Source organism: Ascaphus truei, chromosome 2, assembly GCF_040206685.1.
Source record: "Ascaphus truei isolate aAscTru1 chromosome 2, aAscTru1.hap1, whole genome shotgun sequence".
NCBI classification, from domain to species: Eukaryota; Metazoa; Chordata; class Amphibia; order Anura; family Ascaphidae; genus Ascaphus; species Ascaphus truei.
The window spans coordinates 410671136-410697603 of NC_134484.1; the positions used below are offsets into that span (position 1 = coordinate 410671136).

A 26468-nucleotide genomic window follows, 5' to 3' on the forward strand; every position below is an offset into this window, starting at 1 on the left:
CCATTCATCAGGTCAGTGACGTAAAATTGCAGGAAGTGCTAAGTTGATACTTGATACTGACATCACCCGGAAGTGCCCACCACACCATTGAAACAGATGAAACGTTGTCAGGTTCAGTTACATACAGTAAGTAGTGTGTATTTCTTTGTATTGGTATTACTATGGGCATTTTGTATATGTTTATATATGATGCCCTTGTGGTTGCTATGCCACTCTGTACGTGGGTTGTCATTTCCTTGGGGCTGGTGGAAGCTTTCATGTGAGATCCATAACAGGCGTCCTCAGCGTCTCTGCACCTTTGGCAATTTTATTTCACTATAAATATCAGGGTCTGCACTCTATTTTACTACCTGACGAAGGGTTGTAACCCAAAACGTTGGACTATACTCTGCATCACCTCACAATAAAGTCATGCCATTAAAATGCTACCTTAAATCAGAAGCACTGCCGGGGACACCACCCGTTTTTGATTATAAAAAATGGATACATTTACCAATAAAGATCTAGTCATAGAACAGACATAATGTCTCATTTTGAGCGATAATTCAGTTATTTGTAGCATTGGATAAAACACACATGATCCACATTCTGGCCTATTCATTCTGCCAAAGCTACATGTGCAGATGGCAATCAGCTCATGTAAATGTTTGCGCAGGATGTGGCACAGTAAGTAGTTACATTAGCTATTCTAATGTTTTAAGAAGCAAGCAAAGTAAAAGGGTTAACCCCCTCCATTGGTATGAGGTTTTAACCATTTCACTACCAAAGGGATTAACTTCCCGACTATTAGCTATTCTGTCACTGGAAGAGTTAACGAAGAGTACTTTAGTTCAATTAAATGCAATTTTAATATATTTAGGTATATGATAAAAGAGCTTTATTTATTATAAGCACCTGCTAAATTGCAGCTGCCTCCAGCCGTGCTATTTCACAGAGCCTGGCTGACAATGTGGGTGATTGGCAGACAGTCTTATCACCAACAGCATTCGTTAAAGCTTGTAAAACCCCTCCAAAGAATTTATTTATATGGAATAATATGACAATAATATGGAAATGTTAAAAGTTAAAAAAATTATTCTGAAATACTTGGCTAATTTATTTTATAAAAGGTGCCAATCAGCGACATTTAGCCTATTAAACATGCCACTGTGTTTAGTTCACTTCCATCCTAGGCAGGGAAGCTCCTGTAACACTTTGGGTGCCCCAGGACGTAGTCACTATGTAATTACGTCAGGAACCCTATGACATAGTGGCAGGATCGGCTGAGTGTTTGGCGGGGCTCGGTGCAGGAGGAGAGAGCGGGGCCTCTTACCTTCTCCTACTCCTCATCTCCGGTATCTCCGGCAGCTACGTGGCATCGTTGTTACATCACAGCATCATGTGACAATGTGTTGTCAAGGCGACGTGTCATTACAAGGAGAAGATGTCGGAGATGAGGAGCAGGAGGAGATGCCGGAGCTTACAGAGGCCTCCGCGCTCTCTCCCGGCAAACAGTTTAAATGTTGTGGGGGAGAGCGCGGTGGGCTCTGAAAGCGTGAGGCTCAGTGACTGCACCGATGGCACTGCCATCAAGCCGGCCCTGCAGAGTGTTCGTTTTCTGGGGGTGATCAAACTCTAACCTTATCTGAAATACAGGTATATGCTCTTCCGTTTCTGGATTAAGCAATGACGTGATCACTCTGAGGGGCAGTCACATGACCGCGTACTGTTTTCTCTGCTGCCATTTAATATTTCAAGAATCAGAAAACCTCTTGGAATTTCATTAAAGCTGATGGGGTCATCGATTATACAATTTTGAGATCTAAAGTGTGCATAGGTTTTTTTGGTATGTAATGTCTGGTTAGAATGAGCTCTTCAAGGATCTGAGCCACAAAGCATCATTAAATCACATAGGCCCAGATTCACAAAGCTCCATTAATTCACTTAGGCCCAGATCCACAGAGCCCCATTAAGTCACATAGGCCCAGATCCACAAAGCTCCATTAATTCACTTAGGCCCAGATCCACAGAGCCCCATAAAGTCATATAGGCAAAGATCCACAGAGCCCCATTAAGTCACATAGGCCCAGATCCACAGAGCCCCATAAAGTCATATAGGCAAAGATCCACAAAGCTCCATTAAGTCACATAGGCCCAGATCCACAAAGCTCCATTAATTCACTTAGGCCCAGATCCACGGAGCCTCATTAAGTCACTTAGGCCCAGATCCACGGAGCCTCATTAAGTCACTTAGGCCCAGATCCACGAAGCCTCATTAAGTCACTTAGGCCCAGATCACCAAAAAGGGTGCAAAGCTTTAGAACGCTTTTACTCCCATTCATTTGAATGGGAGCTGAGGCCTGCTAAAGCTTTGCACCCTAATGTCATATAAAGGGTAATGCTGTATACACAAAGGAGAATAACAGAACGTTAAGTCAGGTTTTCTCCTATATAGAGCATTGCGTAAACGATAATAGCCATTAATGATAATAATGATATGCAAATGAGGCATTACCATAATATTGTATATCCCCAGAAGTCTATTAAGGTTAACACAGGGAATTAATGTTACATTAGTTAGGTCATGTGAAAAAAAAGTGTGCTGCGCACCAAATTGTGATCTTCAAAATTCAGAATAAGTGAATCAAATAATTATGACACTAAATAGTGTTAGAAACACATTAAATAATGTTCAATAAAATAAATAGTGAAAGTGAATGTTAATAAACAAATAATGACTTATGTGTCTAAAATAATATCAGTGAAGTGGTAGGATACAAATGTAACCTTAAATACAAGGGGTCTGCAGCTAATCTGATGATGGCTCAGTATCTCGGTTCTGGTATAGGAGAAAAAAAAGACAGCGCACGACTCATAGTGTATTAAACACATCTAATGTGCTAAATCGCGAGCAGGTAAGTAATGCACAAGATATTACTATCATTCAGGCATTACATGTCCGGTACATGTTACCCCTTTGAACAATGCGTCTCAGGAATTCAGCAACTCCAAGGGTCCGCTGCGGTTCTGCCCTGAATCGCCGAAGAGGGATCCTCGGGAGACGTCTGTGTGGATCCTGGGTCCGGTGTAGATAGCCTCCGGTAATAGTCCTTTGGTAAGGGGCATGCAAAATGGAACTTGCACAATATTGCTGGGAACTCCCAACACTGGTGGCGATGAACGCCAGAGGTACGCCACAGATATACTGTGCCGCAGTCTGTGACGGTTATCAGCGGCGTTCCGGTCTAAGGTCGAAGACTAAATAATTAAGCCGCATTAACGGAGACACTCTCCAGGTTATGTGGAGTAAAAAAATGGCAAAAATACAGCTTCCTACATGTTTTGTAGTAACCTACTTCATCAGGGATGCAATTTCCCTGCCGACCGCCCTGCGAGTCCCCCTCTCCCCTCACTCTCACATACTTCCCCCTCTTCTCCCTTTTCTCTTGTCCCCTTCTGTCAATCTCCCCTTCTCACTCACTCCCCCTTCTATCATAAACTCCCCCCTTCTCTCTCTCTTTCTATCTCTTCCTCTCTCCCTCTCTCTATCTCTCTCCCTCTCTCTTCCCCCCTTTTCCCACGCTTCCCCCCTTTTCCCACTCTTCCCCCCCTTTTCCCACTCTTCCCCCCCTTTTCCCACTCTTCCCCCCATATCTCTCTTTTACCCCCTTTTTTTTACTCTTCTCTCAACTCTTCCACCCTTCCCCCATTCTCTCTCTCACTCTTCCCCCATTTCTCTCTCACACTTCCCCCTCCCCCTTTTCTCTCTCACTCCCTACCCGGCGCCGGTGGGGGGCCCATCCATCTGGCCGATGATGGAAGCTGGGTCCGACTTCTGTCAGGGCCTAACTTCCGGGTTCGCTCCCACTGGGGCAGGTCCCTCTCGGCCACCGGGCCGGGAACAGATGTCCGTGTGCTCCCCCCTGTCGGCGGCCCTGACAGGAACTTTGCACTAAAGATACAGCAACCTTAAAATGAGTTTCCACATATAAATCATCTTTCTAATTTGAAACAGATCCCATTTGTTTCAGTCATGTTTTTTCTTACCTCGGTGACAAAATAAATGAAGCTGCACATATCAAATGCAGATATATGTTCTAGCAGTGTCTGATCTAATACAAACACAGTACATTATCACATTTCTTAAAACATTAGCTTTACGTGTAACCATACAATATAAATGTTATTTTCTTTCATTACAATTGCTAGGTGAAAGTATTTTATGGTATGTGCCAGTATTAGATTTTAGATGTTCTTTTTCCTATGCAACTTCCCTGTGCATCACATTGACTGGGAGAGATTTACAGCAGCATTGTAGGACTTTCATTAGAATAATAGAGCTAAATTGTAAACAAAACAATACAATGATTATTTTTACATGCTCAAAGCATTGTTCCTATTCATTCTAAAATGAATAGGCACATCACAGAATAAAGCTATAGCAGGTAAAGTGTACCTGTATAATTAGCTGAAACTATTAGGACATAAGAATTGCCAATGCTGAATCACACCAATTAATCAATTAATCATGTTTTTAGAGCGCTGACTACCTAAGATTTTTTTTCATGACAGATTAATATGGTGAGGCTAGTGCCCAAATGCTTTACTGAAGAGGTGGATCTTAAGTGATTTTTTGAAAGCTTGATGGTGGGAGTTATTCTCGTATAAATAGGGAGGTTGTTCCAGAATGCTCTTTTTTCCATCTCATTGCATTGCATTGTTGGTTGATTCGAGTCATCTGGTTGGCTGCTATGAAGTGATGCGTTCTCATATGCATGTTGGTGCTAGGCTGAGTGCCGCCCTATAGATTGTAGAGAGGACTTTGAAATCCATTCACAGTTTGATTGGTAGCCAGTGAAGTTCCCTTAGGCTGCGCTTATAGTGCCGGCGACAGCGACGCGTCATCGTGGCAAAACAAATGCATTGCCCCCGTCGCGTGCGCTTATAGCAAGCATGACGCGACGAAGCGGTCGCAATCGCTGGAAGTCATCTCTATTTGATTTTCCAGCGACCGTCGCCTGACTGTCGCGTCGCCGGCACTATAAGCGCAGCCTTAGGGTTCCACTGGTCATATCTGTGCAGATTTTCAATACTTGTGGCTGCGGTATTCTGAATTGCCTACCAACTATTGATCTGGTTGTTTGGCAAGCCAAGATGAAGTGAGTTTCCATTGTCACATCTGGAGGTAACCAGGGCGTGGGTGACCTGCCGCAGATCTTCATCCCTAAGGAAGAACTCTTGATGGGGTTGGTAGAAGCAGGAATGTCTGTTTGACTAGCTCTGTGCTTGTGAGATTATTATCAATGGCGATGCCCAGGATTTTCACTGATTTGGAGGGTGCTGTAGAGTGGTCTCAAAATTGGATGTTCCTCAGGTTCTTCAGTTTATCAAAGCCCAGTATCCTCTCTCTGACAGTAACAAAGTTTCTGGGTGAGCGCAGCATAGAAAATCACCCACTCCTAGCCTCCAGGTGAGTCCATCCTGCTAGAAGCAATTTCTGGGCCCCCTCTCCATAAATAGATCTAGTCCTTTTTTAAAGTTATTAATTTTATTAGCAGTCGCAGCCTCTAATGGTAGTGAGTTCCATATATTTATTTTATGCTGAGTGAAGTACCTTATTGTGTTTGTTTTACGTATGGTAGATGATCATTGCAGTGTGTATCCTCTGGTCCTTGTAATATGTGACTTTGTGAATATCAGTTCCCTTTGTATTATTGTGACACTATGTAAGATTTTGTATAGTTCATGCCTCTCAGTTGTCTTTTTATCCTGGCTAAAAAAAGACCAGGGCCCACATTCACTAAGTGCTGCTATTCCATGAGACATTTTCCTGCGGTGGAAGACACCATACCCAGCCCATTGACTGAAATGGGCTATAAGGTGTGTTCTGATGCCAAACGGGGTCTTGTGTAGTAGCACTACTATGGGCCTTAACCTTTTTAACCCTTCCTCATAAGGTAAATACTCCATACCCTTAATCATTATTGTTGCCCTTCTTTTAACTTTCTCAATCTCTATTGTGTCCTTTTGGAGCTAAGGTGACCAGAACTGTGTGCAGTAATGTTAATGTGGGTTCACCATGGTTTTATACAATTACAGAACTTTTCTGTTTTAGTTTTTAAAACTTTCTTGATTATCCCTAACATTTAATTCACTTTCTTGATTTCATTAAGTTATCTACAATGATTCTAAGATTTATTTCCCGAGTCAGAGTAGCTAATTCCGATTCCGTCAGAGTATATTTATAGCTTGTTTTTTTTTCTGCCAATGTGCATTATTTTACATTTAAATGTGACCGTAATTTGGCATATTAACGTGCCCTGTCTCCTAGTCTGGAAAGATCCTTCTGTAGTTATTCACTGTCTGATTTTGCCATCTTGTTATTTACCCCTTCTACATCATTTTATATATATATATATATATATATATATATATATATATATATATATATATATATATATATATATATATATTTATATATAATCATTCATTCAAGAGTACAAGTCTTAGTATATAAACTATTAACTCCTAAGGAACCCCACTGTGTACTCTCTTCCAGTGTGATAACTGACCTTTTAGTTCTACTCTTTCTTTCCTGCACTTTAACCAGTTTCTGATCCACAGTAGGATATTTTCACTTATTAAAACACTGTGTAGTTTTTGTAATAATCTTGGATAAGGAACATTTTCAAAAGCGTACTTCGCTATACTTTGCTGCGCTATTGCCTAAGGCACCGCCCGGCTCCAGAATACACCTTATAGCCGGTTCCCTGGAATGAATGCAGGAAGTGGTTTATTTCACAGGTACAAGCCATATTTACTAAGTAGCGCTACTCCATAAGACCTTTTCCTCTGCTAGAAGACACTTCAACTGGATGGACCTTTAAGTGTATTATGGAGTGACACCACTTGGTAAATATGGCCCTACGCATCTGACGAATGCATGTCAAATAAAGCGGTTCACTTCATTCAGCCCAGCCTTACCCTACTGTAAGTGTATGCATATTTTAGTTTTTAACTGAAACCAAACTTGGGGATTGTGGATGTGGCAACTAACTGACATTACCATATAAAAACCCTATATCTGTAGTTTCACTACACCAGTCAGTGTCACTTATTTATCTCTTTCTAATCCCAGTACGTATAAAGCCAAAATCAGTGAACAACACATACATTTAGTAACTGGGGCAGAAATGGTTCAGATCGCTTGATAGAAATACCTTGCTATAATTTCAGGTCTGCGGGAGTAGCTCAGTGTTAACGTCGCTGACTTTGAAGCAGGTGAACCTGTTTCCCCAGTGTCAGTTCTTCGTGTCACATAGGGCAGGTCACTTTATCTACCTGTGCCTGTCACCACAAAGTGACATTGTCCACTCTACAGGGCAGGGACTCATTGTGCCTGTGAAATGCACAGTCCCGTAGAAGACCTAGAGCTGAACCACACTATTATCAGCTCTAGAGACCATTCAGGTCCAGACAAAAGAACCTTTGTACAGTATTTACTGCAGATTTTGTCATCTTAGCACCAGAGTAATACAATGTATACTGGGAATATGGTGAGGTAAAAAAAGAAATACAAATTAAAAAGTCCACGCACTGGTAAATTAATCCCTATGGTAATCATATTATTGTATGGAAGAGATGTATTGAGGATGTTTTCATTATTTGGAAGGGAGATGAGAATTAATTTAGAGATTTTTTTTTTTTTAAGCACATTAATAAAAATGGATATAATTTACATTGCACCTCCCAGGAAGATGAACAAAAAATAGAATATTTGGATTTGGTTTCAGAGATAGACGAACAACACAGGATTAATACTAGAACTTTTGTAAAGAGTGTAAATGCAAACAACTATCTAGTAGCAAAAAGTAACCATAATAAAAATAATGGATAGACAAAATCCCTTTAGGCCTGTGCCAGAGGATCAGATGTAATTGCACAAAAGATTGTTACTTTCTGCAATAGGCCCAAACATTTTCAAGGTTTTTAGAGAGCGGTTATGACTTCAATAGATTAGATAAAGATTTAAAGAGGGCACATGCCCTTGATATGAATCAGCTGATTGATATAGGAGTTGAAAAGAAATGAAATAAGCAGACAGAGGATTTTCAAATACTTTTTATTAAAGGATATAATGATGCAGCATATGAGATCAAACGAACCACAGGGAAGCATTGGGGAGTTTTGAAATGTGACCCAGTTTTAGGAACATAATTACCAGAGAAGCCAAGAAGTGCTTATAGTAGGGCAAACAAATTAAAAAAAAATAATAATAAATTGGCATGTAGTAAAATAAAAAGCATTGGTGACTGAGATTACAAAAAGGAGATTGGTTAAATAATAATTGATAAAAAAAATACCTTGATACAGAACGAAGATAAAACCATATGTTGTGTTTGCAAAAAAAAAAAAAAAAATATCCAGACAACGTATCAGTTCCTTTCTTTATTCCTGGTTACAGTAAACAAAGTACACAAATATTGTTATTATTATCCCTTTATTTGTAAAGCGCCAACATATTCCGCAACGTGGTACAATGGGGGTACAGAGTGATCAAATTTGAGACATTTGTGCCCATTTATTGGCATACCTGTGTAAAGGTTTTACGGGCCCCCACCCAATCTCACATTGGCCCCTGTGGTCTACTGGCCCCATTACATGTCTGTGTATTGTGTGGTGCACCTGCTGGCTTACAGGACTCCTGAGTCTCCCGTTTGGTTGGTATGGGGATATCAGCACGACAGGCATCTGAGGTAGCGTGTTCTGAGTCTTATTCACATACGATGCAGCGCCTCCACCCCATCAGGATCTCTGCGGCCACAGGGGGATGTATCTGATGGGGACCTCCTCTGTGGTACCTCCTTCTGTAGAATGACTCCACACTCACACAGAAGGGTTGTGGTGAACAAGGGCATCTTTATTGGCATCTCCATAGACAGACTGCCCCTCATTGCGGTCGTACAAGCCGCTCATCCTGTTGGAGTACATCCCTTCAGAAGTTCCTCCCCTCTCAATAGAGTTGGCTCACCTCTCCCCTAAGGGAGATCACCATCTGTGTCAGGTCCCTGAACACAGTGTGTAGACAGCTAGTACTTAAACCTGACAGCCTTGAACTGCTGCAGACACCCCTTGTCTCTCCTGGTTAACACACTAAGAACCACTAACTTTTGGCAGTTCTGTGTCTTATATAGACTCAGAAAACAGACTCACCTCTGTGTCACTAATAGTGGACACAGAGCATGTTGTTACTTCCCTTGTGTACATATGACACCACACCAGGGTGTGAGGGCAAACATCCATGATTGTTGCTGGCAACCCTGCATACTTACCAGGTTTACTGCCAGCATGAGAAAGAGCTGTATACCATTTTTATACATGGCTACACCTAAAAAAAAGATTGGCCACTTCTGGACTAGAGTATTGAGAGGGGCAGACAGAAATAACGAGGGTAGAGAGATGTAGAGAGATAAAAGAGGGGCACAGAGGGAGAGACAGACATAGGAGGGGGGGCCCTGAAGGAGAGAGAGTCAGACATTGGGCGTAGGAAGAAATACAGAAATGGTGGCACGGAGGGAGAGACAAACAGATATTGCGGGGTGGAGGGGGGTACAGAAGGATAGACAAACAGACATGGGGGGCACACAGGGAGAGACAGACATGGGGGGCACAGAGGGAGAGGCAAACAGACATGGGGGGCACAGAGGGAGAGGCAAACAGACATGGTGGACACAGAGGGAGAGACAGACATGGGGGGCACAGAGGGAGAGACAGACATGGGGGGCACAGAGGGAGAGACAGACATGGGGAGCACAGAGGGAGAGACAGACATGGGGGGCACAGAGGGAGAGACAGACATGGGGGGCACAGAGGGAGAGAGCAGCAAAAAAACAACACCAGTTGTATTATAGAGAACAACTGTATTCACCTACATGGGTTTATTTGTGTGTGTATTAATACATACAGTGGTCTTTCTATATGTATATTTAACCCTACGGGACAGGTGGGCAGTCAGTAATACACGGATATCACACAGGGCCCCGCATGTGCTAAAGCCAGACTCGAGTTCCCCCTGACCATTTTTTTTTTAACAAGGATGGAATCATGAAATCCCAAGAGCTAAAAAAAAAAAAAAAGTGTCATCCTAACCACAAGTTTCATTATTTATCTTACAGTAGTTTTCTATTTTAGAGAGAGAATATTGTAGAAATATTGTTGGCGGATATTCTGAAATATGACGACTGTCATTTTCCCTAATGCTTTTTTACAAAGCAGACCTGATTCATACAATTAGACAATGGCTGCCGAATATTGTCCTGAACAAAAGTATGTATTCTGTTGGTGTGAAACATCCAGCTCCTGATAGATCAGTCTGTGGCCCCATGATTATTGAAAATTTTTATTTTGTATTGACACAAAGGCCAGCTCTACTGTTAGGGGGAGAAGAACAAGGAAAGTTCAAGGAAAATTAACCAAATAATGTCAGTCACAGGAGACCAAAACTTAGCCCAGAAATCAAGGCACCAGACAGGACAGATCAGTTCAATAAATAATTTTTATTCCAGCCAGAACCAAGAAGCACAGTACAAAGACACACAATCAGAGCTATACTAACAAAAATGGGGCATATGGAGGGGTTGGGGAAAGGGGGTGTGGGAACCTCAGCTGGCTAGGTGCTGATTGCCACATCAAAAGCTTACCCAGGGCTTGCTTCCACTCTCCAATGAGGTAGGGACCGTCCAGACCTCTCTGGTACAATTTGCAGCAGAGCACTTTCAAGAGTCCCGCTGAAAGGTCCTGCTCTCCACTTCTCCGGCACAGCTACAGTCCATTAGCACTTTCTAATTTGTTGCTGGCTAGGCTCTCTGCCTCGTTTTCAGGTGTCTCTGGCAAAGCCTCGGAGCACACCACTTAGATCACCTACACGTTAGGATCTGAATGAGATGTGGAGCACTGATCGGGTTCCCTTTATCTAGCTTCTCACTGCCATAGGAAAGCATGGTAGAGGGGCTGGTGACCAATCACTGCGTGGATTCTGTTCAGACCAATAAGGAGCCGAGGGCTCGTCTGCATTGTCCAATCAGGGCTGGGCGTGGGCTTGAGTTAAAGGGCATGTGGAGGGAAATACGAACTGGCAATGGGAGCCGCACCTACCAGAGGGACTCAGCAACGGCTTCCCCTGGCCGGCAGGATTTCTCCCGCTGGGCTGGCGCTGCTTTTCGGGCAGATGGCACCCCGGTTGAACCCCACCCCTAGACACTTTATTCTTTATCTCCTGCACCCTTCCTCCCCCTCCAGTCTCAGCAGCAGCCATTTTCTCTGAACATGCGGGGTGCACAAAGGGTTTCTCAGCCCTGCATGTCCAGAGACTTTGGCTCTGCTTTATTGTTACAGCAAACACATGTTTATACTTGCAGTTACATTACACACAGGAATAAGGTGTACAGTTTTACATAGGATGCAAGTGGCTACCGGGCTTGTAATAACCGGGTAGCTCATGGGTTTACTGGCCGGATGAGCCCCGGGGAAGGACAGACAGTTGGCAGGGACTAGGCTTAACCTTTATTTTACTGGTCCCTGAGCACCTTTTCCATCACAGTGTCATTTTCATCTTGTCTCTTTCAATGTATGTAGGTATTTGCTTAAATTTTACCCCATATGTATCAGCTTGCACTTTAGGGAGTGTCAACGGGAGGAGTCATATGATGCACATGTTAAAAAAAAACATATGTATAATTTGGCTTCATTGTGGGTTTCTTTTATCTGTTATTTTGGAAGAAAAATCAGCCAACTCTTAGACTAAGAATTTGCATTAAACGTGGGATATTCTTTCTTACATATATTTGATGAAAATGTGGAGAATAGTAGAAGGGGAAAGTCTTCGGTTGCCGCACTGTTCTCAAGAAGTCTCATTACAAGACATTGTTGAACAATTTAAATTTATTTGCAGATTAGTCACACAACGTTTTGGGATACAGCCTACCTCAGGTAAAATATTTACATTTAAATGTGACTAATAGGGATATTGCGCGTAGAAAAGCTTAAAAAAATACAGGCTACAAAAGACAATATAATAAATAATAACCTGAATTCAACTCTAGCCTTTTAATCCATTGGTTGTCACTGTGGTTAATTGATGGCCAATGTAGCTATCAATGAACACCCCAAGTAAATAAAGGTATTACTTACCCCTACCAGGATAGAGGCCGTCCTCCTCATCCTCGGGGGCACCAGGAGATCATTTCAATAACGGCCGATGCCCAATCATAAAAAAAAACAAAAAAATCCTAGCCCGATGGCCAACAAAAATTAAAACACCCAAAATGAATCTCTGTCCGATGGCACAAAGATAAACAAAAAAAAAAAAAACCAATCACGAACAATAAATCCAATCCGGATCCATCCTGGCTGTTTGTAGTTGGATCCTGGATCCTCCATTAATTGAAGAGCAGTCTCCAGTGAGTAATTCTTCTTTGTTTCTTTAAAGATTTATTCTAGATTTTCTTATTCCAGATGTTGCCTCTTCGTCTTCTTCCAGGCAAATGAAACGTTCCACACCTTATATGAGGCCTGTGACGTAACATTTTACCAGTCACACCATGTGATCCTGTAATTTTTGCCTGAAAATTACCTCTCTAGCAAAAGTGAAGCAATCACATGGTACATCAAGCAACCTGATTGGTTGATGTACCATGGGATTCCTTCTTTTTTGGTGCTGTACTAGGTCACCTTTAAAAGGAAGGCATAACATGGTACATCAAACAATCAGGGCATTACCAATTGTATTTAGCTTATCTTGCCTATGTATATAATGGTCGATATATTGGCCATTATATACATAGGGAGGTCAGGGCTAATGCCAGCCTAAAATATGTTATAAAATATTTGCACTTTCAATTTCTTTTCATAAATAGGATTTAATCATGGGGTCTCCAGAGCTGAACCCCATTTATTTCAACTCCGGGAACCCCCTGCTTCTCGAGATACCGCTGTAGGTGCTTCATATCGGCCCATGTGACAGGGACATTTTAATCCTGAGCAGGAGATACCGGCACTCTCCACGAAGGTAAGTATCTTAGGAACCAGGGGATCCTGCTCCACAAACCGTCCTATTTATACATTTAACATGTCGGGACAGATTTAAACCGCCATTTTGCATTTCTTTTTTTGGGACTGATCCGCAGAAATCGCTTGGCCAAAGAAACCGGCCATCCGAGGTGGATTGAAAGCCACCGTCCAAAAAATCACCCATCTCTACTCACCATACATTTAGTTAGCAATAAACAAACAGATCTGTTTCAGAGTTGTGGGTATAAAAGTAAAACACTTACGTAGGTATAAGTGCAACACAAGCAGCCAGCAAGAGGTGGCACGAGACACACCCTTACGCGTTTCATGACCTATATCATCAGGGAAGAACTTAATTATATCTTTCTATGGGAGACTACACCTTTAAACTTGGAGTGTTCAACCTGCAGATATATTTGTGCCTCAGATTGCAACTTTACACTATAAAATGTTTATAGAATGACATAATGTCATGCTGTGACATAGTACGTGACCAAAGATGACCAGTGATCTTCTGAGGGAAGTCCCCTCTGACAGGCAAAACAGGAATTATTAACTATGGAGCACAGGCTTTATTCAATCTCCATCATCACTTTTTCACAAAGATAAATAAAAAGCAGCCATTTTGGAGAACAGTATTTGACATCTTAGAAACGTGCTGATTTTTATTAGGGATTCTGATTTTCAGTTTGAACTGATAACGATTAGTCAATTATGTTTTTTTCCAATTATTGTTAATTTCCATTTAAAACCTTCCCGTAGCATGCTAGATCAAGATAGGCTAACTCTGTTTAGTGAATCTGGGCCTACTTAATATGACTTTGCCCTATGGTAAAATGAACATAGTATTCGCGAACAACATAACTAGTTTTACTCCTGTTAAAGACTTGGCGTTATTTTGAAATCTTGATATTTAATACTAAAAATATTTCGTTTTTTTAACAGAGCAGAACACGATACTAACATTACGAGTTAAACTTCTAGAGGTGATTGCTGCTTTAACTCAGAGAAAATAACACCTGTTCTTGTTTGTGAATTTAGTGTTATTTTCACTGATTTAACGTGAGTTTGTGAATCTGGGCATAAGAGACCAATAACAAACTTGAAAATAAAAAAATAGGTGAATTAACACCTTGGTGGGTTTTTTTTTTCTTTTCTTAATTTTTACTATTTTAGCATTTAAACATTATTTAACATAAAAATCAAACACAGATTTTACAAAAACAAGAAACACAAAAAAAGAAATTGAAAGTTCTAAAAATGCTATTGCGAGTGACCGTGTGCTGGTGATCACACTGATTAAAGTGATTGAGCTCTTAATGCAACGTTTTTCCATAGGGATTCCTGCTGCATTTCTCCATCATCTCTTAACACTTACCTGCTAGTTCATTCAAAATTTGAAGATCCATTCTTTCAAATAAATGGTCAAATTATTCCAATATTTTCTTCCATCTGTAAGGTTATTTTTTCTCTCTCCTCAAATGCCTATAATATTGCATTTGCGTTATGAAAAATAGGATGTAAATCCAAAATAGTCATTTTCATGGCTAACTACAGTAAATGCTCTTTTGCCATTTCACCAACTCCTATATAATAGGCTGAACATACAGCAAGTTTGGATACATGTTATTCTGAAGCTCCAGGCTGGAATGTGGGAAAAAGACAAAAAAAAATAGAAAATAAGCTGAATGTCTATTGTAGTGCAGAAGAATAATATTGCCCTGCATAGTCTTTAAAAAATTTTTTTTTTTAAAAAGATGAAAATTGGTTACAAAATCACATAAGTGTAGTTACAATAATAGAATTGGAGAGTTAAAACATGTTTCTGGCTAACACTATAGAATATAATAAATAGTTTAATAATAAACATTTTTCTGATTTTGTATATTTTAATCTTTTTTAGGTTTAAGCAAGTTGTGAACACTTGTGCTCCCATGGGCGGTTTTGAAATTCCGCTGCCCCATGGCACTTGCCTGAAGCGGCTGCATCCCTGCTGCCGTCCTCCTTCTGAATCGTAATTTCGTCACGTTGGTGATGTTCGAAGCATTATTTGACGCTACGATTCCAAAGGAAAAGAAGGGTGGCAGTAAGGAGGCGGGCGCCACATGTAAGTGCTTTACCATCAGGCCAGAGAGCACGGCAAATGTATATGGGGCGGACATTTTTGCCACCTGGGCCTAGTGGGAAATCCGCCACTGTGTGTTCCTGAAGACCACAGTAGTGTTGCATGTAACTGTAGCCTAGTGCCCCTGGCTATAGCCTTACACTGGCTTATCACTATAAGTCCTGATAGGACCAGGCAGTGTTGGGTTAAACTGTTGCACAGGGCCTAGCCTGCAGTTACAGCCTGGGTTGTTACTGTGTTGCCATATCCATGGGCAGGCCTAAACCGGCAGTTGGAGTATCATACCTGGGGAGGGTACTGACTGGGTCACATGTATATGGTGTGATGCCTGTCAGTACCTGGACCTGCCCAGTTATGGGGCAGGGTTACAAGCCCTGCCCCCTGGGTATAAAAGCTGACACTCCACCAGATTGATTGTGTGTGGTTGGTGTGTGTCTTCCCTACCACAGAGAAGTGGGAGTGTTCCCCTCATCCCATCAGGGGGTGAGGGAGCTTAGGAGGGATGCTTAGGGCCTCAAGCCCTGGTTATCTGCTCCAGGGATTGTGGAGGATGCCACGTGCTGTATAAAAACTCAGTTATACCAACTATAATGTATGGTCTTTGGAAGAGAAAGAGTTGCCTATGGGGACCATCCTGCCTGTCAGGATCCTCATGGGATGGAGGCACTGCACCCAAGGAGGAAAAGCCTGCCCTGTTGCTGCTCCCATACAACACCAGCAGAGCCCTCAGGCCTTCTGTAAGACCATCAGGTGAGCTCACTGCACCGGGAACACCCATGTAGTAGCCAGATCTCTAGTAGGAGGGGGGAATAGGTGCTACATTTGAAGGCACTGCTGAGATGACAGGTAGAGAGAAAGGAGAGAGTCCCTATTACACTGGCGACACACTTTATTTGAGCTCGGCTTGTCCCACGAATTCGGGTATACCCGGGTGTATTGAGGTTTGTGACTGTTTTCTGCCCGAGTGTATTGGGTTATTTTCCAGGCAGGGATTGAAGCATTATATTCCCGCTGGCTGCAATACTGCACAGTATATATATATATACTGCATTACAATTCATGAATTTATGCCATCTGGTAGACACGCGAAGCATTGCAGCCTATTAAATCCTAATCATTATCATTTAACAGATCAGCCGCCCGTCAGCCAGGCATGAACCCAGGCTGGGAAGGCAAACGCAACGGGGCTTGTCAGAGGTGAGGAGCGGCGCATTCCAGGTATCTGCCAGGTACATACTGGGTATTTGCTCGAATAAAGTGTGTCGGTGCAGTATGTGGCACTAAAGAGAATACACCCTAATTAAAACTTAAATTTTATTATAAACTGATTAAAATAAACTGTTTGGAAAAAAACACATACATAGAACAAACGAAAAAATAATTAAAAGACGGGGAGGTGTGGTAGGGTGTTTAATGAGGATGTTATATATAGGGTTTACTAAGGTTTAATTAAGAGGGAATATATATATAACATCCCCATTAAACACCCTACCGCACCTCCCCGTCTTTTAATTATTTTTTCGTTTGTTCTATGTATGTGGTTTTTTCCAAACAGTTTATTTTAATTAGTTTATAATAAAATTTAAGTTTTAATTAGGGTGTATTCTCTTTAGTGCCACATAATAGGGACTCTCTCCTTTCTCTCTACCTGTCATTACCTCATTCCCTGTGAGCACCACCCTTATCCACTGTTTGGCGTTTCCTTCCCTCCCTGTGCTTGAGCAGAGTTAATTCTGCTGCATTCATTTGCTTGCAGATTCCCCTGTCCGCTGCTGAGATGAGCAACAAGGGCAGTTAAAAATGGATGGGATGGGATATATGATGCAGGATAAGTGAATGGGGAAACTCATCGTATCCAGGCCAATATATACCCAGCTGTTTGCTAGCAGGATACCCAGGGAAGGTATCCAGCTCACCATGCAAACCCCACTGCTGCCACATGAGAAGTGTCTGACCCACACTGTATCAGGGCCATCAATTTACCTTGCCCGGGACATTTTATGCAAGATCTGAGAGGTGCTTGAAAACACCCCACTTTGGACTGTCAGTGCCAGGTCCCTTTACTTTCGAACGGCGAAGAGGTGCTTCAAACCCACTGTATCGTGCCAGGTGCCCCAGATAAGTATACCTACCGGGTATATGACTTGAAAGACAGCATCCCCACTTTGGACTATCTATAGGGTACCTTTTTTGTTACACGTTCCAAAGCTGAGATGTGACTGAGCATCAATGTATCATCCGAGGGCACGCTGCAGCACATGCCCCAGGGGGATATGACTTGAAAGACAGCACCCCACGCACTGGGACTGCAACATGTGCTCAAATAATAATGTGCTAGATTAGCAGGTGAGATGGGATTCTCAACCGGGGATATGACTTGCAAGACAGCACCCCCACATTGGGACTATCCGCCTGCAGTTGGGGAGACTTGTAGAGCCTGTGGAGTATGCCAGCCTGTGTGGGCGCTTGAAAAAATAGCCCCTTCCAAGATGGAACTCATCGCAGGCAATGAGGAGAGTTCAGGTCCCTGAGGAGTATCCTGGACTCCGATCGCGGTTCCCACCGATCAGAGGTACCGCGTGGTGAGTTTGCAAAATGCAAGCTCGCAACTTTGCAAAATATCTGGGATTGGCACCAAAGTCCCTAGCTTTGCCCATTTTATTCCGACTGGGACTCCTGATTTCACCAGAGGGAGGAGTCAAAGAGAAGCACGAGTAGATCGGCGCAGAGAGACTTACATCCCATCAAAAATTCATTCATAGCTATTTAGCTGCACAAAGTATAACAGATATGACATCAGTTCTTTCTGTGATTACATACATTTTGTATCTTGCAATACAATGAGACTACCAGTTAAACCATTGACTATATTTATTAAATAGGTCGTGTGTTTAAGGCATTGCAATCGAGCTGTTAATATATGGCTGTATCAAGCTTTGCTTACAATTTATAATCAGCCTGCAATCAGTTCAAGCTGAATGATCAGTGTCTGTGCTATTGGAGTGAGGCCATCTCACATGTCTATGGTTATACTCTGAACAGCCACCAAGCTGCATTATTTGGCTTTTTAAACAGCTTGTACTTGTGCTATTTGTGACTACATATGCCATGCGGCTCTGGAAAAGGCTTCTTTTCAGATATAGGTTGTATTTGAGTATGGGTATGAGCATATTAATGTGTCAATCTTGCCACTAGCTCATGTGTATATTGAAGGTAATAACATCAGATGCCCAAGCTCAGATTTTAATAATCAGAGCGATTCCCAATTACAAGGATCATTGGACTGCGGCACCTTTATGGTGCAACTCTGATTGAGGACATCAAGGCATACTGTTCTCTTACATAGAGATTCTTTCTATGAATACACAATCAATTATACCGATGACCATACCACACACCCACCAATAGACTACCCGCAATGTTTAAATACCTCATTACAAATATTATATATAGGTTATCACATTGTGGAGATTAGCTTAAAATGTATTGGTTGAGGAGTAATAATTGGCAGTGATGTTAGAGCTGCGGCATGCTCCACATGACTTTCATATCTAGCTTCTAGTATTATATCTCCACTGCACCTCAACATCATACTCTCCAGCATTTACGCAATATTGTCATCTTCTACATTCACTCATGTATCATATGGAGATTAGTATAAATTTATGATGAGGAGTAATTATTGGCAGTGATGTTAGAGCTGCGTCATGCTCCACGTGACTTTTATATCTAGTATACAGTCTCTATATCTCCATTTTGTTTATACATTTTGTACAATAAGACATCACTATTCCATTGAATTATTACCCAATAATAAACAGTCCTGTACTTCCACACAATAACACTACAACAGCAGAAATAATTACACTTCATACCCTGTCAGTTTATTTTTAAACATACACTTATGTAAAATGTATTGTTGTGTGTATACATATATATTACAATTGCAGAATTAAAAGTTAAGTTTTAACCGCCTGAGAGTGCACCACTCAAATGTGCTTCTTTTTGGGGCAACAGTTATCTTCTCAACTGTTGTCCTTTCTGATAAACCGAGACTTACATCCATGCAGATCCCGATCCTACCATCATGGATAAGCTCCCCAACCAGCAATGTGCATTGCCCAGAGGCATTCTAATGCTGTGGGACAGGGAGGAGAAGTTCCTGCATTACGTCTGCCTTATTTGCGGTTGTCCGGGAGGCGAGATATGAGGCGACGCCCGTTGCCAGCGGTATGATGTATCCTACCTACAATCGAGGCTGTGGCCTGTGAGGGGCCTAATCCCCGGCAGGGGTGTGGAGTCGGGTCAAGCTGATCTATAAACTCCAGTGGGTGGCGGAGAATTCCTCTGCGGATGCAGAGTGCGACTATCTCATCATCTTATCCGATCTCTTCCAACCCGGCCGCAACGCTCCCAGCATCGTCCAGCCCGGACTCAGGAGCGGAGTCCCTGGGCACTCATCATCTCTAGGAGAGCGGCATTTTCAGCCCAGTGGAGCTACGAGAACCAAGGGGGGACTTGCCTGTTTCCACGCCGGCCGGCGTGAGAGGCCCCAGAGTCCTTCTCTTTAACCCTGGCGCAGTCGGTAACCCGCCGTGCCCAGGCGGAAGAGCCCTGCTGGACGCTCTCGACTCTACATCCAGTGACCGGGTCCCCTTGTGATGTGACCTCTACGGCGATCCCAGCTTCCAGGATGAAGGTCGTCGAGGGTGCGTCCATCATCGAGGTACCAGACGGTGCCTCCACCGCTCCCGAAGTGACTGTTGTCTCTGCGGATCCAGCGCCAGATGACTACCCCCGAGAGGTGATCCAAGACATTGATCCGGTCTGTTCAGCGGGAAAGGCAAATGCCCTCCGCTTCTTGCAGCGGTGCCAGGAAATACAGCAGACCCGTGTGCGAGCGGAAGTCTATGTGGCCGCTGCTGAAGAGCAGGTGGAGGGATACCTACGATGTGAGCAGGCCCGCAAGAGTGCTTCAGCCCAGCAGACCGATGCAGAGGCGTCCCTGATTATAGTACCGGCCGGTACTACTTCCGTAACTCCTCCGGCGTTGCCGGTAGGGGTTATTCCCGCTGACACCGTCGTTCCACGGGACCTTCCAAGTGACACTCCTGCTCCGGTGAGTACTTCCACAGTACAATCTATGGTGTTGCAGGAGCGAGACTATTTGTTGGTTAAGGCCAGTACTGAGGTCTTGGTCCCTGAGCCTCGGGGCCTGAAGGGCACAGAACAGGACTGTACGATGTCCAAAGCCGCTCGGGGGCATGGACAAATGACTGCTTTAATCCGTGCATGCTATGCTAGCATGGAAGCGGAGTGTGATCCGGCCGAACTTTCTTATTTTACTGATGACCGTGTTGGGGCTCAGGACACTGATCTTGCTCTGGGCACGGAGGTGGCTGATACTAAGCCAGTCATGGACAAAAAGGTGCAATCCCAATCCCCTACTGCCTATTCTACCATCCCCACCACCTGCCCAGAGACCCCTGCCATAATTAACAAGTATCATCCCCTGTCCCCCCGGTTACTATCACCTACCATGCCCATGGCACCAAAATGTAGAGTCGGAAATGTATGTAACCTGTCTGTTTCTTCCGAAGCTAATGATGTGTACCAGTGGTGGGATCCTATGTTCAGGGGTTATGTGCCACATTTAGACAGGACGCACTTTGTCCTGGAGAGGGGCGATCCGGTAGCTCACTGGTGGGAGGACAGCAAATTTACACCAGAGCAGGAGGCAGAGGTTATGAGGAAGTGTAGCCAATGTATGGACCAGGGATTATTTGCACAGCCAGAGAAGGAGGATTTTTATGCTTCCCCCTCGGAGGGACCACTATTCTGGGTGTTGCCAGGCAGGGCGTGTGGGCATAATCTTATGAAGAGTAGCTATGCAGAGAGAGAGTCCTAGACCGGCGGTTTAGGCGCTCTCATGTGTATGACTACCCTTATCTCCCTGAAGCGCAGAAACTCATAGGGATGAGTGGGCAAGGGCGGCAGTAGTAGAATACATGGCTCCTAAATATAATACCTCTGCGGTATTCAGGGAGGGTTGTGCGGAATATCTGATTAAGGTCTGGCAGGTGGGACGCAATATCCACATGGATTGGGTGGAATAGGTTAGTTAGTGAGTACGGCAAGAAGGAGGTGCTACTCAGTGGCAGTGCCTGATAAGGAGGGTAAGCTTGTACAGAAGCCAGACCCTGATCACTACTATTGATTACAACAGGAAATGTACTGCACATTGAGGCGGGAGGTACATACAGCAGAATCTGTGCTGCAACCGGGCGAAAGGTTCTCTTGGCAATGAGGAACCAGTGATGCCAAAAAAGTTATTGCTTTGTTTTCCTGTGTCTTGTAATTCTGTGAGCCGGTGAGGATGAACCATCTCTGTGATGTCACAGCCTGCCCCCCCCGCCCTCACGCAAATAACAGGACACAAGTCGCCGGGGCAAAATGAGCGCCAGCGTGCTCTCATTCACCGTGGCCGCAGCCTAATTGATAGGTCAAGTCACTCAGGCAGCTCAGTGAGGAGAGCGGGTGGGGCAATTGGAAAGCAGGGTGTGTGGAAGGCCTGGGGGCGGGGCTAGTCAGAGACAAGAGCTGAGGTGTCTGTGTGTCAGTGAGGAAAGCAGGAGGATCAGAGCAGGAGGTGTGCAAGGGCTGGGGGCGGGGCTAGTCAGAGCCAAGGTGTGTGTCAGTGAGGAGAGCGGGCGGATCAGAGGTGTGCGAGGGCTGGGGGAAAGGCTAGTCAGAGCTGAGACGTGGGTCATTGAGGAGAGCGGGCGGATCAGAGGTGTGCGAGGGCTGGGGGAAAGGCTAGTCAGAGCTGAGGCGTGGGTCAGTGAGGAGAGCGGGCGGATCAGAGGTGTGCGAGGGCTGGGGGAAAGGCTAGTCAGAGCTGAGGCGTGGGTCAGTGAGGAGAGCGGGCGGATCAGAGGTGTGCGAGGGCTGGGGGAAAGGCTAGTCAGAGCTGAGGCGTGGGTCAGTGAGGAGAGCGGGCGGATCAGAGGTGTGCGAGGGCTGGGGGAAAGGCTAGTCAGAGCTGAGGCGTGGGTCAGTGAGGAGAGCGGGCGGATCAGAGGTGTGCGAGGGCTGGGGGAAAGGCTAGTCAGAGCTGAGGCGTGGGTCATTGAGGAGAGCGGGCGGATCAGAGGTGTGCGAGGGCTGGGGGAAAGGCTAGTCAGAGCTGAGGCGTGGGTCATTGAGGAGAGCGGGCGGATCAGAGGTGTGCGAGGGCTGGGGGAAAGGCTAGTCAGAGCTGAGGCGTGGGTCAGTGAGGAGAGCGGGCGGATCAGAGGTGTGCGAGGGCTGGGGGAAAGGCTAGTAAGAGCTGAGGCGTGGGTCAGTGAGGAGAGCGGGCGGATCAGAGGTGTGCGAGGGCTGGGGGAAAGGCTAGTCAGAGCTGAGGCGTGGGTCAGTGAGGAGAGCGGGCGGATCAGAGGTGTGCGAGGGCTGGGGGAAAGGCTAGTAAGAGCTGAGGCGTGGGTCAGTGAGGAGAGCGGGCGGATCAGAGGTGTGCGAGGGCTGGGGGAAAGGCTAGTCAGAGCTGAGGCATGGGTCAGTGAGGAGAGCTGTGGGCGGGGCTAGTCAGATGTTAGAGCTCAGATGTGTGTGTGTGTGTGTGTGTGTGTCGGATAGGAGAGCAGGTGACAGAGGGGCGGGGCTAGTCAGAGCTGTTAACGGAGACGTGTGTCTGCGAGAGTGTCATTGTCAGTAGTGCAACCGGGGGTAGGGGTGCAATGGTGCATTTGCACCCTCTAAGAATTATGTGAAATTTCATTCATTGCCCGGGCAGAGCATGGGGCCTCTTACCTTCTCTGGCATTGCCTCCTGCTCCTCATCTCTGCCATGACCATGTGGCGCCACGACATAGCAATGTGTCAACATTTGATGCTGCGCTGTCGCAATGAGATGCCGGAGAGAAGGACACTTACAGAGACCCCGCGCTCTCCCTCGGCAGTTTAAAAGTTAGTGGGAAGAGCCTCTGTAAGCGCGTGGCTCGGATCGGTTATTACTTATTTACTAAACAAGAACTTTGCATCCCAATATGAATTTATGGTTGCGCCCCTGGTCACGGTCACAGATACACACGGATATACGCACATAGTAACAGACGACGGGTGGGGAGTGGTAGCAGGCTAGCCGGAAAGTGCCCGCCCTCCCCCCGACTGCACACAGATGTGGGGGTGGTAGGCGGGTATACCCCTTCCCCCCCAGTGGCCAAGTGTGTGTGTGTGAGACACTCTCACACTGACAGATCCGACAGGAGAGGGGTATAGGTGGTAAATTAACCCAATTGCTGCCAAAGGCATCAAAATAAACTAATACGAAAAAGCCAAACAATTATACAGAATGTCTTAACTGTGCAAGCGTGATCATTATTAGGCTGCGGCACGCTGGCGCTCGTGCACTGCGCCCTGCTCGGCCGGGCACTGCGTGGCCGGCTAGGTACGCACGGGGGGGGAGGGGGGCGCGACCAGGATGTCACGGAGCTGGTTCGCCCTCATTGGGCGAACTCTGAGTGGCAGATTAAGCGCCGCGCAGGTAAGCGCCGCGCATGCTCACGCTGGCCACACATTGCTGCAATGTGTTTCATCGTGGCCAGGGTGAGCGCGCCCGCTCGCTCAATGCCACCCTGGACAATGCCTAAGTGAGACTCTCCAGGAATTCCCAAACTTCAGACTACCATGTCCAATTTCACAATATAGATTTTATGTGATAAATGTTGAACCCACTCAGGAATGTAACATTGAGAGCATGAAAGCTTCCTGTCTGCAAAACTAGGGCAAAGTGGTACACACACAAAAGTCAAGGAAAACAAAATCCAATTAAAAAGCAGTGGATTGTTTGTTTTGTAAAACCAGTGCCAACATGCGTGCCCTAATTTCAGAGCCAGAAGATTGATACATTATCCCCTTTGTCTAAAATGTCAGTCACAGTTTAAATTGCGGCTATTGTAAAGATACACCCTTTCCTCTGTCGTTCTACTGCCAAAACCAACACATGCCCTAATTCTCTCCCATCTCGACTATTGTAACCTTGTATCATCTGGCCTTCCTGCCTCCCCTATAATCTAAGTGTGAAACGGGTAAACAGCGAGTTAACCCACCAGGCGCTCACAAAATGTAGCTGCAGCTGTGAACTGGTGTTTGAACAACAATAAATATAGGTAATGAACGCCACTATCCCCCAGGGTAGTCTTTACAAATGTAAATCTCTGCAACTGGCTAGCCGTAAGCACAATGAAGTTAGAGAAAACATGAAAGGAGATAACTCACAGCTGGGGGATGTAATGAAGTGGCTGGTCTATCCTCCTGCATGTCCCTCTGCTAGCGATATTCCTTGATGGAATGATCCTCTCACGTCGCCAGCACTCTTCAGCCGCCAACCCTGCATCCGCTCGATCGCGGTGGGTGGTCACCTGACCGGCGGCAGTGCCGGTACTTCCGGGTGTAGCAGGGGGACGCAGATGCACCAGACACAGCCCGGCGTGCAGGCAGCAGGCACCAGAACAATAGAAATCCTCCCAGGGGAGGTCTGTACGCCGCACAGCCGTGGAGTAAAAACTTCAGAGAAGGCTGATCAGTGATTCATAAGAAACTTTAATGAAACAAAGTGCAAACGGATCCTCTTGACGCGTTTCGGCCCGTCAGGCCTTTGTCAAAAGAGTGATCCGTTTGTGACAACATGATGCATATATAGCAAGTGCAAGATACAACACCTGTGAACAAGCCCCAAACAAATGGGTAACATGTGTATATCCTAACACTGCAAATACTAGCACACAGAATTAAAAACAGTGCTGTAATTAAAAATGGCCAATCTTATCGTTTGATAGGAAAACATATATAAATAGTTATACATAACATGTTAAACCAGGTCACTGATACATTGGTCAAAAGAGTTAAAAACATGTATTAAAAGAAAAAGCACAAATGTAAATAAAGTTGTAATGAGATTAAACAATAATTCTATGAAATCTCCCACAGTGCCCTGACCCTTTCCTTCCCTTCCCCTTTCATCCCCCCCCCTCCCCTCCCCCTTTCATCCCCCCCCCCTCCCCTTCTTCCCCCCTCTTTTTCCCTCCCCCCGGTCTCCCACATTTTGCTGCATTTCTTATCTTATTCTTCTTTTATTGTTTCATTATTTAAATAATCATTGTACCAAGATCTAACATTAACAAGTCATTTGTGACTGACAGCTCTTTCAATTTTCTTTTGTGAAATTCTATTTCATTAGTCCGGGAGATTTCATAGAATTATTGTTTAATCTCATTACAACTTTATTTACATTTGTGCTTTTTCTTTTAATACATGTTTTTAACTCTTTTGACCAATGTATCAGTGACCTGGTTTAACATGTTGTGTATAACTATTTATATATGTTTTCCTATCAAACGATAAGATTGGCCATTTTTAATTACAGCACTGTTTTTAATTCTGTGTGCTAGTATTTGCAGTGTTAGGATATACACCTGTTACCCATTTGTTTGGGGCTTGTTCACAGGTGTTGTAACTTGCACTTGCTATATATGCATCATGTTGTCACAAACGGATCACTCTTTTGACAAAGGCCTGACGGGCCGAAACGTGTCAAGAGGATCCGTTTGCACTTTGTTTCATTAAAGTTTCTTATGAATCACTGATCAGCCTTCTCTGAAGTTTTTACTCCACGGCTGTGCGGCGTACAGACCTCCCCTGGGAGGATTTCTATTGTCCCCTATAATCTACCTGAAACACTGCTGCCAGAATCACTTGACCTCTCCGAAATCTGTCTCAGCTTCTCTCCTGCTAAAATCCCTCTCCCGACTTCCTATTAAATCCTGTATTACTTTCAAAATGACCGCTCTCAAGGCAATACACCTTCTGTATTTAAAACCCTCTCTCGTTTACTGCCCCACACCTCTGGAATGCCCTCCCCACCTTTAAAGGCTCATCTTAAAAACACACCTCTTTAATGAAAGCATTTGGGTAGCTGCGTTTGCTGATACTATACACCTCAATATGCATTTACCATGACCCCTTGCATACGTACTTACCATAACACCTCCTACTGTCTCTAAGTTCTCCTTACTTACAGGGACTCCTTTTCCCAATGTCTCCTATTATGTAGAAAAGCTTATTCCTATTATCTCATGTGTATTACTGCTGTAAAACACCATGTACATGGATAGCGCTATATAAATAAAGATGTAGATATTAGGTCTCAAAAGTCTGTCTCTCCCCTTTACACACACACACACACACACACACACACACACACACACACACACACACACACACACACACACACACCT

At 44.4% G+C, this 26468-nt stretch overlaps 1 protein-coding gene across 9 annotated transcripts in view; it reads left to right on the forward strand.

Moving 5' to 3' along the window:
* The window catches only part of ADAM22 (ADAM metallopeptidase domain 22), a 280087-nt gene that overhangs the window by 128325 nt on the left and 125294 nt on the right, over nucleotides 1–26468 (forward strand). The gene's annotated exons all lie outside the window — the stretch shown is intronic.